This window comes from Notolepis coatsorum, assembly GCF_963971535.1.
Source record: "Notolepis coatsorum genome assembly, chromosome: 12".
Classification (NCBI taxonomy): domain Eukaryota; kingdom Metazoa; phylum Chordata; class Actinopteri; order Aulopiformes; family Paralepididae; genus Notolepis; species Notolepis coatsorum.
Window position 1 is genome coordinate 75,235,088 of NC_140176.1, and position 22,783 is coordinate 75,257,870.

Consider the following 22,783-nt stretch of genomic DNA (forward strand, 5'->3'; position numbering starts at 1 on the left):
GGGTTGCCCTGGCAATCAGTTGCTCCATTATCTGCGCTTGTAATCGGTCGCGCTCGGCTTCGCGCTTGATGTGAGCGAGGTCGCGCTCTGCTTCGCGCTGGGCTTGGGCTGCGTCGCGCTGTGCATTGGCGGCTCCGCGCTGTGCATCGGCGGCGGCGCGCTGGGCTTCGGCGCGGTCTCTTTCCATATTCTCTTCCGTCTGGAGGCGTCTAGTCTCTAGGCGTATGCGGTCGTCGTCACTCCTTTGCTGCGCCTGGAAGCGCTCTCGCTCGATCGCAGAGTGTTCGCGTTCACTAAGGGCTTGCGCTTGGAGTTGCGCGTGGAAGCGTTCTCTTTGGTCTGCAGATTGTTCGTGCTCACTTACTTGTTGAGCCTGCAGGCGGTCTCTTTCCATGGTAGAGTGTTCGCGCTCACTTTGGTGTTGCGCGCGGAGGCGCTCTTGTTCCATGGAAGAATGTTCGCGCTCGCTAAGCGTCTGTGCTTGGAGTCGATCGCGTTCAGTGGAGGCTGCCAGGGTGGCGATAAATGCCTGCGCCAGCATCTTGTCCGCCTCGCTGGGGAAAGACACTGATGGAGGTGATCGGCTTCTGGCAGTGCTCGTTGGAGATCCGTTCTCCTGTCGCGCTCCGAGGAGGTCCATCTCCTGGGTGCGCGTCTCTTCTGGTGGTGGGTCGGGTTCCGTCCCTGGAGGGCTTTCTTTATCCTGGAGCTCTCCGGGGACTATCCCATTGACGTTGGCGGGGGGTAAAGTCATGTCATGTCCCTCCTGGTCCCCCCCGTGAGCTTGGTCAGTTACGTTAGAACCCACTAGGGTCTCTACTGGTGGGGTCGCCTGGTCGGTAGGGTTTGACATACTTTTACTATCCGCTTTTTCCGCGTTTAACGTCTGTATAAAGCTAGGTAGTAGACTGGCAGCGTAGTCCTCTAGGTAACGAGGTGGCTGCCGTCTGCGCTCCGGGCGATCTAGCTTAGGAGAACCGTTTGTGGAGTGTTCATCATTGGCCATGTTAATATTAATATTATATTAATATTACGCTAATTACCATCCGGCTCGAAGGACCAATTGTAACTGAGGGGTACAATTCCCTGACTGTATTGAATAAGTATGGTATCATTAAACCACTACTGACTTATGTACATTACTACTGGCCATACAGTACACAGGTATATGAGATGAACACATCCACAATAACACGGTTTCACACAAATACTCGTTTAGAAGAATATTTATTAGCAGCACGAAGATTATCTTACATTACTTTACTTATCAAGATTCAGAATTGCGCTTGTAAGGCGAAGAATGTGCATGAATAGGTCAAGAGCGTAAGTCCATGAGCATATTACGCAGGAGATAATTAATACCACCTGTATCATAAGAATTATATATATGGTACACTAGTAGGGGAGCTGGAGATACTAATAGGGTCCCTCCGGTTGTAGGCCAGCAGGGGAGAGGATTTGTCGGTAGCGAAAGTCTGGGTCAACGAGGAATAAAGAGACTCCAGGTACAGGAGACAGTGCAATAATCTCTTGATCCGCAGACGAACAACAGCTATTCTCCGGTATGCAGTGCCGCATGGAAGAAAGCTAGCCAGCCTCAGGCGTCCTAGAGGCGGGCTCGACGTTGCTCCTCACAGGGTAAATCCCACACAATTGTGGGTGTAGACGATTCTCCGCTCCATCAGCTACAGGACCAAAGCAAATATAATCCAGCCGAAAAGGGCTCTGTAGTCGCCGGTGTAGGTTATCCAGTGTACATATCCACACGGTTCTCGTCTAGGGCTCCTCGGATGACGGCACCAGGTTAAGCCGCCCAGCCTGGATAAGCACACTAGCTCGGTACGAGGAAGCGTTGGTAATGCTGGTCACTGTAGAACGGTAGCCGCACGATACACTATACATAATAGACTATTACTTAAATAATAGAATAGGTCGAACTCGACGATACAGCGTTAAACTCTGACACTTCAGCTATCAATTCGCACGCGGTCTCAAGGCTCTATTTTGGGGCAAAACGGGCCCACTTCACAGCACGGTGTATCGTGGTGTGAGGCTTCAACTTATTGGTTAACATACTGCTGTATTCACCTGCGCCGTATTTATACGTTAGGTGAACAATCTAGTACCAGCCTCATTTCTGTCTCGTATTCTTGCGCAGAGCCGGTCATGTCCAGGCATGTCTTTGGCGGTGACTTTGAACTAGACATTGGGGGTATGGCCGTGGCGCCTAGGGGATCGCTGTCCAATAGGAGAACGAAATATTATGGTCTGTACTAGGTAAAGGGATATTCCGTGTATATGTACAAAGAATATACAAGGGATATCAGACGATATACAAATACTATACAATATATCTCAAGTAATAAATATATATATTCGGTTTAATCTGATCCTTCGTAACAATGGGTATAGCCTATTATTAATCAAATGTGTTTGGGAAGACGTAGTGTCTGTTAAACTCACTCTTCCATGGTCATCAGCATCGGTTTAGTTGGGGAAAAACAAAACAGAATCATATTATATTCTGTTGTCTGGGTTGTATATTGAATTTAACACCAAGCAAGTAGGTTGTACAACTTTGTGCCAAATAGCCTATACAGCAGTATTGCACAGTCCTAAAGCAAACACTGTGGGCGTACTGTATAGCAGTGGAGGCTGCTGACCAAATTTTTAGGTGAAGCACAAATGATTATATTATATATTAAATTATATTTTTTAAACATCCCCAACGCTGCAACACCCCCATTTCTCCCAGGTGTCAGGCTCCTCATTTGCTTCCATTCATTTTGGGGACCATGTTTAAATATCATCCTTCTGAAGTATAAACAAACTATACTGCTGTGACGATTTCAATAAAACAGACCTTTCTGAGTCAATGGTATGCAGTGGCGTTGCGCAATATGTCGGGGCCCCCCCGCAGGGCAGACCACTCCCCTAAATCAAACCAAGCAGACCATGGCTCGGCGGCCCGATCAAACCAAGCAGACCATGGCTCGGCGGCCCGATCAAACCAAGCAGACCATGGCTCGGTGGCCCGATCAAACCAAGCAGACCATGTACAGTATACAGTGGCTAATATACTATCAATACTACTATTGAATATACATACACTATTCATTTCATTTACACTATACATTTCATCAATGTCTCCTTTAACTGTGGGTGAAAAGAGGGAGACCTACAATGACTACATTAACCAGAATGCCTGGCAATGTTTACTTCCTCCTCCACAGAGGCACTAGATCAGCCGTGCATCGGCAACGTACGCTAGCCTAGCCACAAGCTAGCGGCAAACATTCATTCATTTAGGCAGCACCACTAACACAGTGCACATGCAAATATTATAGCAGCCAGCAGCCAACGTGATACATTACATTGTGTTTATTTGTGACATAGCCAAGTTAACAACGTTTCAATCCCTTAATCAAGTCTCTAAACAATTCGGCTAGCTAACGTTAGCCATTAGCAAAGAACGCTAGCCTAGCCACAAGCTAGCGGCAACATTCATTCATTTACACTAACACAGTGCACATGCAAATATTATCTGCAGGCTGCATTAGCAGCCAGCAGCCAACGTGATACATTACATTGTGTTTATATGTGACATAGCCAAGTTAACAACGTTTTAATCCCTTAATCAAGTCTCTAAACAATTCGGCTAGCTAACGTTAGCCATTAGCAAAGAACGCTAGCCTAGCCACAAGCTAGCGGCAACATTCATTCATTTACACTAACACAGTGCACATGCAAATATTATCTGCAGGCTGCATTAGCAGTCAGCAGCCAACGTGATACATTACATTGTGTTTATGTGACATAGCCAAGTTAACAACGTTTCAATTCCTTAATCAAGTCTACTACAAGTATTGTTCTCTAAACAGTTAGCTAACGTTAGCATCCAGGCTAATCAGGCTTTCGTTTTACAAACACTACAACTTTTTTCTGATCCAGGTGCATAAGTCCACTTCTTCATGTTGCTCAGTTGCTGGTTTATACTTCGGTCCTAATGTTGGCGCAAAGTTTAATTTAGCCTACTGTGTGTTGTTACAGCTGTACTGTAAACTACTAGCTACAAGTTAGCTTGCCTTCACAGTCCAAGATGGCATGTTCACGTCAACTACAACTACACTAGTCTTCAACTGAGATAAAAACAAATATATATATATATCATCCAGTGCACAACAATAAGTGAACAAGTGAATAAAGATCTTAAAATATGAATGATTATATTAGGCAAATTAATGTTCTTCTTCAGGCAAAATGCACACATGAGATGATGGAACACAACTTTGACTAGAACACTGACGCCAGTCCAGCTGCAGTTCTCCATGTATTTTACCAGGCAGACTCTGATTGGATTTCAAAGGCTGCCAATCATTCATCCTCCGTGTATTATTGGATTGTCAAGGCTGTCAATCATTCAATCCTCCATTCAATGGCAAGATTTTAACTGCACAGTCCGTGCTTAGATGAAGTTAATAGCCTATTTTGATTGGCTATTATTTATTTAAAATGGGTCAACCTGTGCAGATATTCTGCACGAATATTACTGCAGTCATTACTGCAGTGCAGGCCTGCTCAGAGCTGTCAATTTTGGCCATTTTTGAAGAAGAAAAAAATTCACTGGCATTTCTTTTACAGAGGAAAACTTTTCTAATAAAAAAAAAAATAATAATAATAATAAAAAAAAAAATATATATATATATGTAAATTAATAATAATTATGAATTATGAGTGAATTTGTGTTTCACGTGTTGTCATAGAGAAACCTCCACTGCTGTATAGTAAGGCTGAGAAAGAACACAATTCCTGTCCTCCTTGATCATCAGACATCAAACGCTCCTACAGTAAAATAAAAAGTGAAATAAGCATCACTGGGCACTTTATCATGGCTATGTTTTTAGCATTAATGCTAATGCTAGTTAGCACTATATCATGGCTATGCTTCTAGCCGTCCCAGAAGTTGAGACACATTTCCTTGAGAGGTTTATTTCATGTTTATGTTATAAATAAATGCATGATTATTTATTATTAAGAGTTTATAAAGCTGTTAGAACATGCTGATGAAATATAATATAAATATCGAGTTAAAAGAGCGGTTAAAGATGTATCTAAAATACACCAGTAGGCCTATTTACATCAAGTGAAATATTTCAGTTAAAAATGTTGTGCCCCGTTTTATAGTAATAGGTCACATGACCAGAGTTAAGTTAATTGCATTATGGGTCAGAATGTACCACATTCAAAATGTACCAGAGAAAATAAATGTTTCATGTAAAGCTCCAGAAAAAGTTTCACCCATTCTACACATAAGCGAGGTAATTGTGTTTTATTTAATTTATTTAAGAGTTTGTTTTGTTGTGCATCCATATGGACAATGTGACTTTTTGTGAACAATTATATTTTGAGTTTCATCATATTTCTTGTGAATTCACCTTTTGGTATTCCTCAACACAATGGACACTAACGCGAGAGACATCTGTATGATGCGTGGCCATTATTTCATATGTATATGTGTATATGTACACGCCATTGGCATCAGCTAATGGGGATCCTTTTTAATAAACAATAAACAATAAACAATGTGTGTCCTGGTGTAAGAAATCAGATCAAATGAATAGTTGTATCCAGTGTGTGCACCTTGGTTGAAGGACAAAGTTGATGTTTTCTGGTGTAAGAAAGGAAAAGCCGGTTACCCAGCAGTCCCACATGTATACGAACTTGGGCAACCTTGCTGAACTTATCCCCAAACTCTCAGCTGCAAGCTGCCTGTCCAGTAGCTTGCTAGAAATTGTTGAAATTGAGCAGAGGGTTCTCCGGCACGCTCGCCTACATACTATGGCAAGCCGATTTAGCTTTTATTCCATTTTCTAGCTAGCTAAAACGGCTTGCCATATGCCTACCCTGCCGATGCACTGCTGTGGAAGCATAATCCACCTTTAAGACAGAAGGTCAGTAACATAGCCTAGGGCCACTTCAAATCAATTCTAAAACTATGAGCCACTGTAAGGATGCTAGAATCAGGATAATGATCTTGTGTGATTGACATGAGTCAAAATGCTGGAAGCTATGAGCTAAGGCTAAAGCTGGCACGAAACTAGTCCAAACAGAAAAAGAAAAAAAACATGAATTCTGGCAATGACTAGCTAGGGCAATGAATGACGTTGTCGTTGATGGATGATTGGGTGAACGCAATCCACATCACAGTTCTGTTGAAACCTGCAGAAGTCAATTAATGTTCTGTTGAACCCTGCAGAAGTCTACTAATGTTCTGTTGAAACATCCAGCCTATGAATATTGTTAGGGTTAGGGCAATTTGAATCAGTTTAGACATTGATGACTTGAGTTTAGATTTGGTGGTCATTTTATGTTGAGCCTGATGAAATGTATACCCCCAGTATTTCCAAAAGAAAAAAACAACCCAGTGTTGAAAGCTGTGCTGAGATCAACAACACTGATATTCTGTTAAAAGCATCATTTGTCACTTTAAACAAGAGCATGTCTCTGTGGTCTGGATCAGATCTATATCCTGATTGAACTCAAATGATATGGTTCATAAAGAATATCAATTGATTTAAAACCTTAGATAAGGATAAACTTGGGTATTAGCCTTTTAGTTACTCTGATCCAAAGGATCCCGACTGTTTTTGCTTTGTTGTGTGTTTTATTTTAACCGCTGCATGTTTCAAGCTAGAGGGGAAAATGCCAGAGGTAAATGAGCTATTGATGATACAGTAGATATGAAGCGAAGAATAACTGTATCAGACACCTTTTTGTGTAATTTAGTAGGGATAAAATCTTGCAAGTGGTGAACTTGATATGGGGTGGATTGTGCGAGACTCCCAGAAATGGAAATAAGATCAGAGAATGAAATCGTTTGCAAAACGAGTCGTTTGCTGAAAAATGATAAGCATGTGCCTGGTAAGCACTCGATTTAAGACTATTATCCTACTAAGAATTTCTTTGGTCGAGAGCAGGCCCTAGTGATCTGTAATGGATTACATTTTGAAAAGTAACCTATCCTTTTTCCTAGCAGTGTGTGCATGCAATCAACCTGAGTACACACAGAGGCCATGTTCCACCCATGCAGTGTTCTGTGTACCAGGTCAAACAGCAGTGTCCTCGGCGCTGATATATTGATAGACTGAACAAACACGGGCCGGAATACGACGTCGGGGAGCTTGCGTCGCAATATCCTCCTGAAAATGGACTTGTTTGCGTTGTGGTTAATCACATGAACAACAGGGAGCTTATTGTCAGGATGTTTGGAGGACTATCATGCTCTCTCCCTCTCTTTATTGAGACAGTATGTTGGCCAAGAGGGAGGTAGGGGTGGGGCCACTACACCATCTCAGGGAATGGACGGGCCTGCTAGCTATTAGAACCCACTATTGTAATGTCCTTTTTACTGCATGTTTTTGAAGAGGGGGGGGGGGGGTTGGCCTGTATAGAAGAGTTTTGGTCTGTCCGTATGTCTGTCTGTCTGTCCCCACAAAAGCAGAACAATCGGAACTGGTGATTTTAACGATGTCACTGAAACAGCCCAGCCAGCGAGCCACCTATTGTAGTTCTGAGAGCTCGCCATGTGCAACGACAAGAATTCATTCAATTTGTGGTAATGAACAGGATATAAATGTGTTGACAATGGTTTTATATGCCAGAAACCAAGCTAACATTCCCCAGCAACCCTCAGGATTATCCTGATCCTCTTGATTAGCATTGCTAGCATCAGTGAATGTTTGCTTCTCAATATTTAGGCTACAACATGTTGTCTTGTACAAAGGATTCTCACCACACAATCATCAGGATGGCATTCCGTTGAATTCATGAAAGGATAACTGAAATGTTAAAAGTTTTTCTATTTCTGTTCAAAGAGGCTGTGATGAAGCTCCTGTTTGGATGTCAAGGGGATATTTGCAGGGAGCTTATTTAATGTTAACTAGATACGATGGCTGAACGTGCCAGCTCCTCGAAAGAGAGAAGCGTTTTCAGAGAAGCCCGTTTGATCGGCTACGCTTGTTGATTGATGGCCACTCACGCCGTCGCTAGACTATCTGTGTTATTTTTTTATTTATATATAATTGTGACAGCCTCTGAATAAAAAAAAAGAAAGTAATTTTGTTTGGCAACTTTTAAACTTGTCATTGTCAAGATTATTGTCACGTTCAGTGGCCGACCAATTAAATCCATCTAAGGGGTCATGGGAGAGCCATCAGAATTAAACGCTCTGTCAAATTACTGTCACTCACGGTTCAGTTCTCCTGACATTTAATTAGTGAGTCCAACTGATTTATTTTATATTCTCCCTCATAAAAGGTCTAATTGTGTGAATGAGATTCTGCTGTTGCCTTATGCAGATTTGTATTAGTAGTGTGGCGGTAGTTGAGGAGGTGTGCGCACTGAACCCAGTACCATCCAGTATCTGTACAATTGATCTGTTCACTTTCAACTCAATCAACTCAATTCAAACCTTGGAATGAGCAGCTCATGTATTTTAAATTGTAACGTGAATCCAAATCACTTGGTAATGTGATACATCAAACTATAGAGTAACCTCTGCCTTTTATTGACGCTACGCAGCGGCAATCTTTAGATGATTAGGTCTGAAAATATTGGTAATCTGAAAAGTTGATACAGACACACTGTATACGGTTCCTTGTCTCAAGGATTCAGGAAAGTGGATCTTCTTCTAAACTCATCTATTAAAACATGTTTAGCAGGAGGGGGTCGCCATGCCTCTTAACCATATGATGAACAACAACGAATGCTCTTATCGTTAGCAAATCATTAGTGGAACCTCGGAAGATGTTGGCATAACGTGTTTTTCCGGTTCGATTGGATGATGATTGAATTGACCCCGGTGGCCTGTGTGGGGGGTGCACTCTACATCCCTGCGAAGGAGACAGACACGCCGCCTTGTGCAGCACCTACTGACGGGAGATCCCAGCTCCGACGAGACGGGAGGTTTGCCGTACGATTTAAAAATAGAGTTGATACTGTAGCGTGTACCGGGAGGGGGGGGCGGGCGTCCGTCTCAGTCAAGTGCTGCTCACTGTGAAGCACCGTGGGAAATCACAAGCGCTCCCTGGCTTCACTTTGTACTCGTCGCATATCGATAATAATGAGAAAAGCTGTCGCGGTCAGACGACGCTACCAGATGCTTTCATATGCGTTCGCTCGCCGAGCTGAACCGACGGCTGCAAACAAAGTCTTGTGCAAAAAAGAAAAAAAGTAACACATTTATTTTCCCTCTTCCCTGTTGTTCATGGGAGGCTACGCTTTTGACAGATATTGATATTTTCATTTGAAGTTTCTATCGTTTTTTTTCCTTCTTCTTCCCAGGCCCGGAGGAAGGCAGGGCGGCAAGGGATGTGGCGTTGTTCACCTTCAAAAGGCGCGGGGTGAAGTCCCGAGATCTTTTGATGTTGCCACAGGTACAAGCGTGTAGCGGGAGATGGGACTAATAGGGTGTCGGGCCGGAGAGTAACGCCTCACGCTGTGTGTGCGAACTACAAACAAGGGCCAAGATGGTCATCCGCGCCATCATTAGCCAACATTCCGGCGTCTTCTCTCTGTTCGGGGAACAAAAGAGCATCCCTGGCGCCGAACGCATGGCTCTCTTCCACTGCTGGCACCCGCAGCTTTCGTAAGGGCTGAGTAGGGATGAGATAATCAGCCCAGTATTGTGGTCCAGCCCTGCTAATGGGAATTTCTCTGCGAACACTCTGGCAACCACTCAAACGAAAGCCTTTTTATTGGACGACGACAACAAAAACATGGCAGGGCCCAGCCACTCACCCATCGGGCTCGCCTCGGGGGGTGTTTGGACCCAGAGCGGTGTGTGTTGGATGTGACAACTCTGCCATCGTTTCACACGACTCGTTAATATGCGCAGCGTGGAACGCGGGCAAAAGTGGAAGCTTCAGTCATCCGCGGTTGCCGTGAGACGTGAGTGGGCCAACGGTGATGAATCAGCGGTGATAGTGGAGCCGGCATACGGGCAAATATTCATCCATCAAGCTCGCAAAGAAGGCCACGGTGGCTGTGTTAAACCTGCAGGATTGTGACAGATATTGCACATAAAAGACAAGCCTTCTCCCGGAAGCTTGTGTTAAACCCGCTTGAAAATCTCTTCCTTCTCCTCCTCCTCCTCCTTCTCCCTGTTATGAGCGAATGCGGTCTGTAACCTAGATTTCCGCGTGTGAAAGGAAGAACTTCATTAAGGTGGCGGAGTCTGTGAAAAAAATACATACTTTATTGTTATTTTTTTTTTATTTTTTTTTTTACTTTTGGTGCATCCCACAGGGGCCTCCAAACAGGTGTATGAGCGATAAAGATTATTCTTGGCACTGTTGCACTCGAGTCCTCGGCACAGCTTGGGTGTGCCGCGAGTTCAGCGGCAAAGATATAAATACGATGGAGGTGGTGGTGCAGTGAGGTGGTAAGTGGATTTTCTTTTGAATTCAAATGTTCCTGCCGTGCCTTGATTGAAACGCGAGTCATTTGGGTTAGAGTGTTAGAGTTAGAGTTAGAGTTAGACATATAGCTGTCGGCGGTATCCTTGAAATGGCCCGAATCATCAATGACACCTTTTGACCTTTTGCCCATAATCTGGTCAAAATGGTGGTAACGAGATACCACACAAGGTTTAGTGACAATCATGTGAATGGCCAAGGCCAAGGAGGAGTAGGAAACAAAATCTGGTTTTGAGAAACACAAATGGTGGTCATATAGTTCTACGTCTCACAATGCTATATGCTAGGCTCAGGAACAGCTTTGCCCCCTCAGCTGTCACCTTGCTGAACTCTGCACCACAGTGACAGCCACGCCACTTGAGTAGTGCAATTGTTATTATTCTAATTTAAGTAAATATAACAGTTACCATGATAAATATAATGTGTTACTTTATCCTTTGCTGGGTATGACTTAGTCCACATGAAAATACAGGAGTAATTTCAAATCATACAATCTGGCCAGAGGAAACCCCCATTCTTAGTGTTACTTAAAATCGCCTCAAATCCATCAACCAAACATTTATGGAAAGTTACACGATGAATTATGTTGAGAATGGCCCATAAGATCAAAGAAGATCCCTCACATGTATTACACACAGAATACCAGCTGCTACCCTCACATAGACTCTTCAGATCAACATGTATTACACACAGAATACCAGCTGCTACCCTCACATAGGTGCTTCAGATCACATGTATTACACATAGAATACCAGCTGCTACCCTCACATAGACTCTTCAGATCACATGTATTACACACAGAATACCAGCTGCTACCCTCACATAGACTCTTCAGATCACATGTATTACACACAGAATACCAGCTGCTACCCTCACATAGGAGCTTCAGATCACATGTATTACACACAGAATACCAGCTGCTACCCTCACATAGACTCTTCAGATCACATGTATTACACACAGAATACCAGCTGCTACCCTCACATAGACTCTTCAGATCACATGTATTACACACAGAATACCAGCTGCTACCCTCACATAGGTGCTTCAGATCACATGTATTACACACAGAATACCAGCTGCTACCCTCACATAGGTGCTTCAGATCACATGTATTACACACAGAATACCAGCTGCTACCCTCACATAGGTGCTTCAGATCACATGTATTACACACAGAATACCAGCTGCTACCCTCACATAGACTCTTCAGATCACATGTATTACACACAGAACACCAGCTGCTACCCTCACATAGGTGCTTCAGATCCCCCAAGTGGTAACTGAAAACATTCAAAAACTAATTTGTGTCACATTCAATAAGCCTCCTTAACAAGCAGGATAGACATTTGGTCAGAACCTCCACGGGACAGGGCTGTGGAATACAAAATCACCTTGGACTTATGGGACTGTGCTACCTCAAAATGGATAACGTTGGTTGGGAGGGAAGGAATGGGTTAATTACATTATTTCTTTGTTGTCTTGACTGTATGTTTGTCTATGCTGTGACATGGTTGTCTTGTGTTTTCCTTTATTTTTTTGTAATGCAGTACTGTGTGTTCTGACACAGAACACATTTCTGTCCCAACAGACAATAAAGAATTGTTGTATCTTATTGTGTTAGCGTCAGCGGACATCTAGAGTCTCGACACATAGCTACATCAAAGAGTCTGGATATAGGAAGAGGGAAGACAGGTGGGAAAATTAATAGAGTTGATGTCCTCACTAAAAACTCAACACACGTCATTCACACAATTAGAGAAACTGACTTGTGCTGAATAGCAATCAACTGCTTAATTATTAGGAATATCAATTTCAATATTGTAAATTAAATTATTTCTCAATTTGATATAAAAACTAGCCAAATCATTAGCCTAACTTACCCTTGTTGTTTGTAAATCATCAAAAAAGGTGAAATACGTCAGTCTGCACCCAAAATACAACATAAATCCCTTTTTGAAAAATATCCACTTAATGACATTTTAAATAGCATGTTTCTAAGACCCTAGACATCGCAAATATGTTCATCAATCAAATACGCCTCTTCTACCTTTACTGGTTTAACCACTTAATTGATGGGCAAATTTTTTAGAAAATGCCTGAAAATTGCATACCCAAAGTAATCTGCAATTTATTATACTTTATACTTATAGCACATGCATGACTCTGGTCTCTTTTGAAGGGAAACATTCTGAATTTCCATCCACAACAGGAAGAAGAAGAAGAAGGAAGAGTGTTTTTAAAGTTTTTAAGTTAAGTTACGTTTTTACGTTTTCCTTTACTTCCATTTGAATTATCTTGCAAACAGAGGCCTCTTACAGGTTCCAGCTGATAGGTATGACCTGGAAACCACAATGGGTCCATAGCCGAAAGCCTTATCTAGTACAGGTCCAAAGTTGATAACAAGACCACAGGAAATGAGTGTCAATTTTACATCGCACAATTTCCCTTGTGTGCTTATTTCCCCAGAGCTGGTGACGGAAGTCGCCAGGGAGCTCCACGTCTCAGTTACTCCTCGTCTCTGGCTACATGCTCGCAGGAGGGATTATGAGTGTTGTTTGAATAACAGACATGATGTAGGGATGTCATCCAAGCAAGCATGAGTGGCAGCTAGCGTTAGCCGTCTCACCAGTTTGTTGGCCTGCTGCTAGCTTTAGCCAGAAACTCTAGCCAGACAGTGTGTTACAAGCTAGCAGAGGGCTTATCTTGAGAGAACGGGCTTCACAGCCCAGCCGGCGGCTACTGGCTGTTACTCAAGCTTCACTCATATCTTTCAGTCCATATCTTAGAAATGGTTGATATAACATGAAAATCTCTTTCCTTGCTTTTTTCTTCTTTTTTTACCTTCTTACGTTGTTGCAGAATTATATTTGTCAATGTATCATCGTAACCCTTGGCCTTCTATGTACGGATGCCTATGTTCTCTTTTTGTATTGTAAATTGGAATCTTGGAATAAAAAAAGAATGTTTCACATGATTAATGATCTCCGACAGCACTGAGGACAATGTTATTGACATTGCTTGCAGTACAATACAGTCACAAAAAGAACAAACATTATTTGATATGGTTTGTAACAGGAAAACTTTTTATTGCAATTTTGACGTGACTTTAAGTACAGTAATAGCTGAATAGCTACAGTTAAAAAAGTATTATATTGGAGTAATAGTTCTCCTGTTTGTTTTTAAAGCCCTAAATGGACAGGCCCCCTCCTACATTGCAGACCTGGTCCACCCTACTCCACCACCAGGTCCCTCAGGTCGACTGACTTGGGGCTCCTGGCCGTCCCACATTCTAAATTTAAGCTCAGGGGTGACCGTGCCTTTAATGTTACAGCCCCTAGACTGAGGAACAACATCCCCCTTTTTGTCAGATCTGCCCCCTCTGTTGATTCCTTTAAGTCCAGGCTCAGAATTCTTTCACTGGCTCCCCATCAAATCCCGCATCACCTACAAAACCCTCCTGATCACTTACAAGTCCCTCCATGCTCTGGCACCTCAGTACCTCACTGACCTCCTCCACCCCCACACTCAGTCACGGTCCCTGCGATCCTCGGACACTGGTCAGCTGTCCATTCCCTGAACCAGACTGCAGACCTTTGGGGACAGAGCTTTCAGTGTGGCAGCTCCCACCCTCTGGAACTCCCTCCCTGCAGAACTCCACAACGCCCCAACTCTGGACTCCTTCAAAAAACTCCTCAAAACTCACATATTCAACATGGCCTTTGACCCCTAACTACCTCATTGAATGTTGTGTGTCTGTCTACCTTGTTTGTTATTGTTGTATTTCACCTTATGTAAAGCGACCTTGGGTCTTATGAAAGGCGCTATACAAAACCAAGTTATTATTATTATTATTAGAACACATTTTTAGTTGCTAGCCTTCATATGGTGTTTTTGTGCCTATGATCTGTTTTTAATTTGTTGATTTGTGCCTAATATGCTCTATTATGTGTATTGATGCCTATGTGATTTTTATTTTCTTTTTATTATTATTCCTTGGGATTTTACTACCTGCCCTGATCAATGCCCTACAGCACCTTGGTCAATGTGGGTTGTTTTTAAATGTGCTTTATAAATACATATAAATAAACTTGACATTTAAAAACAACCCACATTGACCAAGGTGCTGTAGGGCATTGATCAGGGCAGGTAGTAAAATCCCAAGGAATAATAACAAAACACACACTCCTGTCCACCACTCCTGTCCCATAGCCTCGCCCTCTTTGTAATAATTCTGAATGAGTCAATGCAGAAAACTATTTCCTAATCACTCCATTTTTACCTTCGTTCTGATCACCATCATCAGTGACAATTCTCAAGCCAACACCAAAAGTGTTGTCAAGTAATGTTTTCTTTCAAGGGGTTGAACAGCTATTGATGGGAATGTGTCAAATGCATATCAAGGCTGTATCAAAGCATGTAGTGTGCCATATTGATGGGATTTTTCATTCCGTCAGTATGCAAAACATTTATTTTCCAACCGTCTTTGAGGACTATGGGGTGCAGTGTTCTGGCCTGTTTCACTTGAGAAAGTGCACGCCATTGGGAAGACAGACGGCAGCTAAAATGAAAAAAATGGGGCACGATTGAGTGCCCTATTTGTCAGATAGAGAAAGACAGAGGGAGTGATAAAGGCAAGGGTATATATCATACTCACCTGTTTCATTGTGTAATTAAAGTTATACAGTGCTACACTTTTGACCATTTGTTTGAAAAGAAAAGTGTCACTAGTGAGGACATTCACTAGAAGCTCACGTCACCGGGCTGGACTGGGACAAAAAATCGGCCCTGGCATTTTTGGCCCAGACCGGCCCACCACAATCGGTCGGACACCACCCACCAGTACACCATCCTTGCAGTCCCCTTAAATATGCGTACCTACTGTACTATTCCCCCAAACCACTACAAAGCTGGGTAGTAAGTGCCATGGACAAGTGTACCAGTGCAAGAGGACCAGTGCACTCACTCGCTCTTGTTTTGAATCTTGTTTTGGTTGGTGATGTAAAAACACCTGCATCAGGACGGGAAAAGTATAGTCTACAGCCTGTTCCCCCCTGTCTCTCCCCTCCACAACCTAGCTTGATTAAACATAAGGAGAGAGAGATGATTACAATTAACTGGTACATTCAGGTCCAGAATAGTTGGAATTCCCTGACAAAGATGTGCAAAAAGCTGTACAATTTAATACCATACTGGTAATGAGCTAATTGTTGTTTATTCAATTGATGCATGGAGCTGTTCCATTTTATTTCATTTGATACTAACTACTCAGTTCATACAGATTTCAAGTATCCAAATATAAATGATGAATATTGCATAAGGTTTACACAGTTAATAGATCACCTTTTTTATATGGACCTAGGTCACACAGCAACGTGGGCTTAGCCAACACGATGCTGACAAAATAACGTTAGCTAATGTTAGAATAGTCAGCCGGAGTTGCGACTGAATTAGGGAACTATGCTAGCTACAAAAACAATGCCAATAGCTTATGCTGCGCTATTTGACATTGACTGACTGAGAGACCACCAGCAGTAGTTGACGGTCTCACTTTATGATAGCGTTACGGGCAGGGGTGTAAAGTACTTGAGTAATTGTACTTCGTTACAATACTTAAGTACTGTCTTGGGGGATTTGTACTTTACTCGAGTATTATTAGGTTTGTATACTTTGTACTTTTACTCCATTACATTTCAGAGGAAAAAAACATACTTTTTACTCCTTACATTTAAAATGCAGACCTACAAAGTACAAAGTACAAATCTCACAAGTCCAACCATTTTAATTAGTATATTTTAATTGTTTATCTGGCCGAACTAACGTTAACGTTATTAATCCTGCGACCGCAGGTAAACAGCCAATCAAATCCCCATCAATGGAAAATGAACCTGCCCATACCCATGCTGATTGGTCCTTGTGCAACACTAAAAAGCGGGGATCTTTGATTAAACACCTCCTATCAGAAGAATAGACAGTCAGATCCGCATTATGCTGTGGTTAATATTGTGATATTATTCAGGGTACTCCAGTATTCTGTCTTTAATATTGTGATATTATTCAGGGTACTCCAGTATTCTGTCTTTAATATTGTGATATTATTCAGGGTACTCCAGTATTCTGCCTTTAATATTGTGATATTATTCAGGATAATCCAGTATGCTGTGGTTACTATTGTGATATTATTCAGGATACACCAATCTGTTTTTAATATTGTGATATTATTCATGCTGTGATGTGGATGCCGTCCATGTTAGTTTACCTTCAATGGAGAAGTGCATTAAATAATTGGAATGCAAACAAATTGTCCACTGTTCTTTCATTTCAGCATTGTCTATTGCAGAACACATTCCATTATGGGCAGAGTGTATGCTTGGTTTCATTCCAGCCTTGCCTAAACACCAGCTGATGATTTCACTAATTGGCTCACCTCTTCAACTAACTCACCTGGTGCAATGTATAGTTAAAATGAAAACTTGGCCCACAATGGAATGAGTTTGAGACCCCTGGTCTATCCCTTTAAAAAAAATTACTTTTACTTTTTAGTACTTAAGTACATTTAAAAGTAGGACTTTTTGACTTTTACTCAAGTGTGTTTTTAGCCAGATACTTTGACTTTTACTTGAGTCCGATTTTGAGACGGTACCCATACTTTCACTTAAGTATAATTTCTGGGTACTTTTTACACCCCTGACGAGTATCTTATCATATTATTGTCGACATTAATTAAATGAATCATCATCATCGTCATCATGACATGGCACACACACTACCAAGGTATTACTCCCTAGTCCCTACCTGGAGTAGCTACACTCCTCCTCCTGCTCACATGCCTGCTCCTCTGCCTGGCAGTGGGCCAGCTGTTGCTGCACAATGTGGAGAGGGAGGGGGTGGGGTTTAGTAAGAGATGTGATTGGGCCAGCCCAGTGTCGTTATAGAAAATGAACCAATGAGCTGCTGTCCTTGCTTTATGGGCCAGTCGTTGACTCAACTTAAAAAAAAAAAAATTATAAATCAAATTATACCAGCCCCAAGGTGTGTGGGCCCACCCGGAAAATGCCCGGTAGGGCCTATGCCAGATTACCAGTCCAGCCGTGTGTCGGGTGTTTTTTCCAGCACACGCGGCAGGACAATGCACAGACAAGCAAACAAGGAAGCATAAAAGATGCCACAGGCACCGGGGGTCTGGTACCGGTAGAACACAACCTTAAGAACAACTTACTTTCTCTAACTCAGACGCATTCCATACTACATGAACATGAAATTCGAGGGGAGTTTATTTGTCAAACACAAAGTTGTTGAAATGGTCAAAATTTGTGATTTAGAGCCTGCTTTCTTGGTTTGAACGTTCAAATTGTTGTTCACTCAGATTGGATTGAACACGTCAGAGGACAGATAGACTCTCCATTGAAATGTTGACAAGTTGGCCCAATTGGACCAGTTCAACAACTTTGGGGGTGAGCCGTTTGCAGCTGTGTGTACGTTACACCATTTTGGCGTGCCTATTCTCTCGTTCAGTGGTGTCAGGTCACGGTACCGGCCCCAGATCTGTGATAGGATGCTGCGGTTACGTGAGGTGTGTCCCAACGCCATATCACTGACAATTGGCCGTCGGCAAACAGATTGTCCAATACATTTCCTATCCCATGTCCATTTTGTCTTTCTTTCATTGTATAAAAAACTATTTCCAAATAAATATTTACCTCTGTTATACCTTCATCTGTTGTCTTGTTGTCTTGTTGTATTAATGTGTGGGAAAGTACGAAAACCAGTCCAGGTTGAATTATCTTGACCTGTGACATATAGTATATGAAAATGAGGATTTGTGTGTAAAAGTAAAGTGACTAGAGTATACAACAGTATTGCACATGGTACAGTATGTAGCAGTCCATGTTCAATAGCAGCAGTCATAGTTGATGCATTTGTATGTAAACAGTGCAGACAGCAGGTAAGCAGATATGCAAAGTGGTATATTTAGGTTCGATAGCTTTAATTTGAATCCTATCAAATGTGCGGTGCACATTCATGACCTCTAGTCTAGAGGATGAACTCTAACTTTAGAACCAACAATTCCAACTTTAGAAATGTTAATGCAATCATTTATTTGCATGCACATTATGTTATGTTGATTTACTTTTTCTTTTTTATCTTACTTATTCTACCTGTATCTGACTAGCCCTCGTCTACTGCTCCTACTGCTGAGCCAACCAGTCTCTCTGGTCCAACACATTTCATTGTACCGTTCACCTTGTGTTAACATGCATACAGTATGACCAATACAAGAAACTTGAACTTAATCACGATTCATTATTTTCTGATCAAGTTCGTTATTTGTCTCTTTTATAAATAAGAACAGAAAAGCAGCCTTCTTTATTCACTGTGTCCGTGGAAACAACGACAGACGCAGCCCTAAAGGTATGGTTTCCTCATGCAGAAAATACATTTCTTCACTCTTAAATTCTGCTCTCAGCCACGGCCGAATCCAATCTCAGGGACGTTTGGGGAATCTCTCTTTCAGCCCTAATATGTCGCAAATACGCCTGAGAGGAAATTTCTCCGTTCGGGAATGAGACCCATTGTCTGTTTACTTTTCTGACATCACTGCATAACTCATAAATGGTCAGACAGGCTTGATTTCTGGTTACTATGTGATACTCTATATACACCCAATTCAACGTCATAGCCACATTTTCTTTCAAACTAATTTAGTCGCGGATGTCCCAGTTTGGTACACATCTTTGCTCTCTGCGGGTAGAGGTGTTGGTGGATGGGTTTTGTTTTAGATTGTATTTTCTTTGTTTATATTTTCTGTGCTTGGTTGGAAGAGGGGGGGGGGGGGGTTGTTTGTTTGTTTGTTTGTTTATTAACACAGTTAAACAGAAGTAAAAACAATACATAATAAGTTATAACGATTGTGAAGGAGAAGTTAGAAGCCTAGAGGCTTATCAAGAACGTCCCCCGTTTTATAAAATCAAACATACAAAAATACAAGAATATGCATATTATAAAATACCAGAATACATTAAAAGATTCGTGTTAATACAAACATACATACACACAGTACATACATGGATATACTGTGTACATAATAATATATAACAACCCACCCACCTGCCTATAAACCTACCCACCCACATAACCAAATGCATACCTACATGTATGACCGGTTATCTATCTACTACTTTTGGATGAGAATTTCTTTGTAGTTTGCTTTAAAAATAAGCAGAGATGGAGATTTCCTCAGCATAGGATCAGCTGCATTCCAAAGATTGGACCCTCTATACCTCACTGAGAACTGCCTAAGTGAAGTACCACAATAAGGTATATGCAGGTCCCTGGACTGACGTGTAGCATATGAATGGACATCTGAATTAAAAGAAAAAAAACTATTAAAACCATTTGGTAGATTGTGATCATGAATGCATTTGTACACAAATATACATATCTGTAAAGAATTAACCTCAGACACAGTCAGAATGTTTAGTTTCTTGAAAAGAGGAGCAGATGGTTCAAATCGATCTGAGAGGGTTGCCAGTCTAACAAATCTTTTTTGAAGTAAATAGTCAAGTCTTTTTTCAAAAAGTCAAACTAATTTAGTCGCGGATGTCCCAGTTTGGTACACATCTTTGCTCTCTGCGGGTAGAGGTGTTGGTGGATGGGTTTTGTTTTAGATTGTATTTTCTTTGTTTATATTTTTCTGTGCTTGGTTGGAAGAGGGGGGGGGGGGGGTTGGTTTATTTATTGTTGCATCTTTGTCATATTTCACATACAAAAATGAGCAAAATTCTTGGGTTTTGCCCCCCCCTCATTATGAAAAAATTACAGTGCTGAGTGTGGTTGATATAAAAATCGCAGTCGAATAAAATCGACGTAAAATACTTAAAATACTAAATACATAAATACACACAATAAAATCAGCATGACTAAATAGTGTCCATGAGTCTGATGGCTTGGTGATAATACGAGTCCTTGAGCCTGCTGGACCTGGATCTGAGGCTGCGGTAACGCCTCCTGGAAGGCAACAGTTGGAACAGGCTGTTGTTGGGATGGCTGGGGTCTTTAATGATCTTCCGGGCCTTGCTGATGCACCGGCTGTTATAAATGTCCTGTATGCAGGGGAGCTCACAGCCGCTGGTTTTTTGAGCTGTCTCGACAACTCTCTGTATTGCTCTGCGGCTGTGAGCAGTGCAGTTCCCGTACCAAGCTGTGATGCAGCCGGTAAGGACACTCTCGGTGGTGCTCCTGTAGAAATCACACAGCATGAAAGTCCCCATGCCAAACTTTTGAAGTCTTCTCAGGTGGAAGAGGGCGTTGCTGGGCCTTCTTCACCACCTGATCCGCATGGGTGTCCCATTTCCGGTCCTCAGTGATGTTAACCCAGAGGAACCTGAACTGGCCCACTCTGTCCACAGCAGCACCTCCAGTTGTGATGGGGGCCCACTCCGTCTTCCTCCAGTCCACCACCAGATTAGACCTGGGAGCAGGTGTGGCTGCGCACCTGTTGCACGTTGAGGTGATCAATGTGCCGCATGTGAAATATGTCATCCTCACACACACACACACACACACACACACACACACACACACACAGACACACACACACACACACACACACACACACACACACACGCACACGCACACGCACACGCACACAAACACACACACACACACACACACACACACACACACACACACACACACACACACACACACACACACACACACACACACACACACACACACACACACACACACACACACTCACACACACAAGGGAAGAGCCTCTCTGTCTTGACAGTATCGCACCTGCTCTGGATTGTAACACCTTGCCACTGCTCTTCAATAGACGTCTTCAGCTGTTTTCACCATCATCGCCTGTGTCGGAGAGCCATTTGAAAGCCACTTGGGTGGCGTGAGGGGGTAAGTGTCTGCCCCCACAGTCTGATCTCAGAAAGGCACACATTTCTGTGTTCATTTTCGCCAGAGAGAGAGAGAGAGGGAGCTGAAAAGAATAACAAATATGAAAGCTTAAATTAAGTCCTAAGTATTGCGCTTTAAGCATTCGCTCGCCAGTGACGCTCGCGTGCCATTTTCTCTCAGTGAGATGGATGGACTATCTGGCGCTTGTTTCTGGCATCTTCCGCATCAATCTCCTTCCCCTCAACTTTTTACTGGTGCCGTAACATTGCTCATCTGCTATGATGATGGTTGTGAATATTGCCGTTCATATGGCCCATATTAAGCAGTCAATCATTTATCCTGGGGTTTATGACGCCATCAGACCAGGCTTTTGTGGCAGCCAGGGGGAGACGGAAACTAGCCTTCTGGGAGCTGCGGAACGGAGGCGGAGAGAAGAATTTAGGCGGGCGGTGATTTAGGGAAAGAGGGAGAGAGAGAGAGAGAAAAGGGAGAGGAGTACTTAACGGGTGGAGAAAGAAAGACGGAAAGAGAACAAGAGAGGTAGGGTGGGCCTGGTGGTTAGAGAGACCGAAAGGTCACAGGTTCGATAACCACCTGCTCCAAGGGGGCTGCAAATGACTGGCCTCTGCGCGCTGAAGACTCAGGTGAAATGTCTACGTGTTGTGTGTGAAGTAATAAATCCCTAATTGTGTCGTGTGTAATTTGACGAAAGGAGTATATTCATAATTTAATTTCAGACTGGTTGGGCCGATGGGCCACAAAGGATGAATATGCTCCTCCCAAAGATCAATATAAAAGTTCTAAATATAATGCCAGAACCACCCACATATATAAAGTATATTTACATATAAAAGGAACAATGGAGTAGTATTTTTTTTCTTTCATTAAACATTCCGTAATTAGAAATTATAGGAATATTTGCCTATGACTAGGGATGTTCGATATTGGCTTTTTTCCTGTTACCGATAATTTCCGATATCACATTTTAATGCCAATATCGGCCGATAGTATCGGTAGGCCGATAATATCGGACATCCCTACCTATGACCTTTCAGCAGGTTTTGGCAAGGAAGCAAGGTGCTTCCCTCTGCGAATGTGAGAATCTATTGTAAATGAGTGTCACCTGACATCAAAGAGGAACTGCCAGGTACTAAACAACACACACACACACACACACACACACACACACAGACAGATGGCTGTCACTTGGGATCTTGTGATAACCCCTTCATTAATCTAATGCTCCATGAACTGTCATGGCCGTCTGGCTCAACCCACAGTAAATACACCATCACCTAATTAACTCTCCTCTCTCTCTCCATCTTGACTCCGAGGGGATAGGCTGCTCTCTTCACTATCTGGAATAAAAGCGGACATGGCTATTGAGCCTG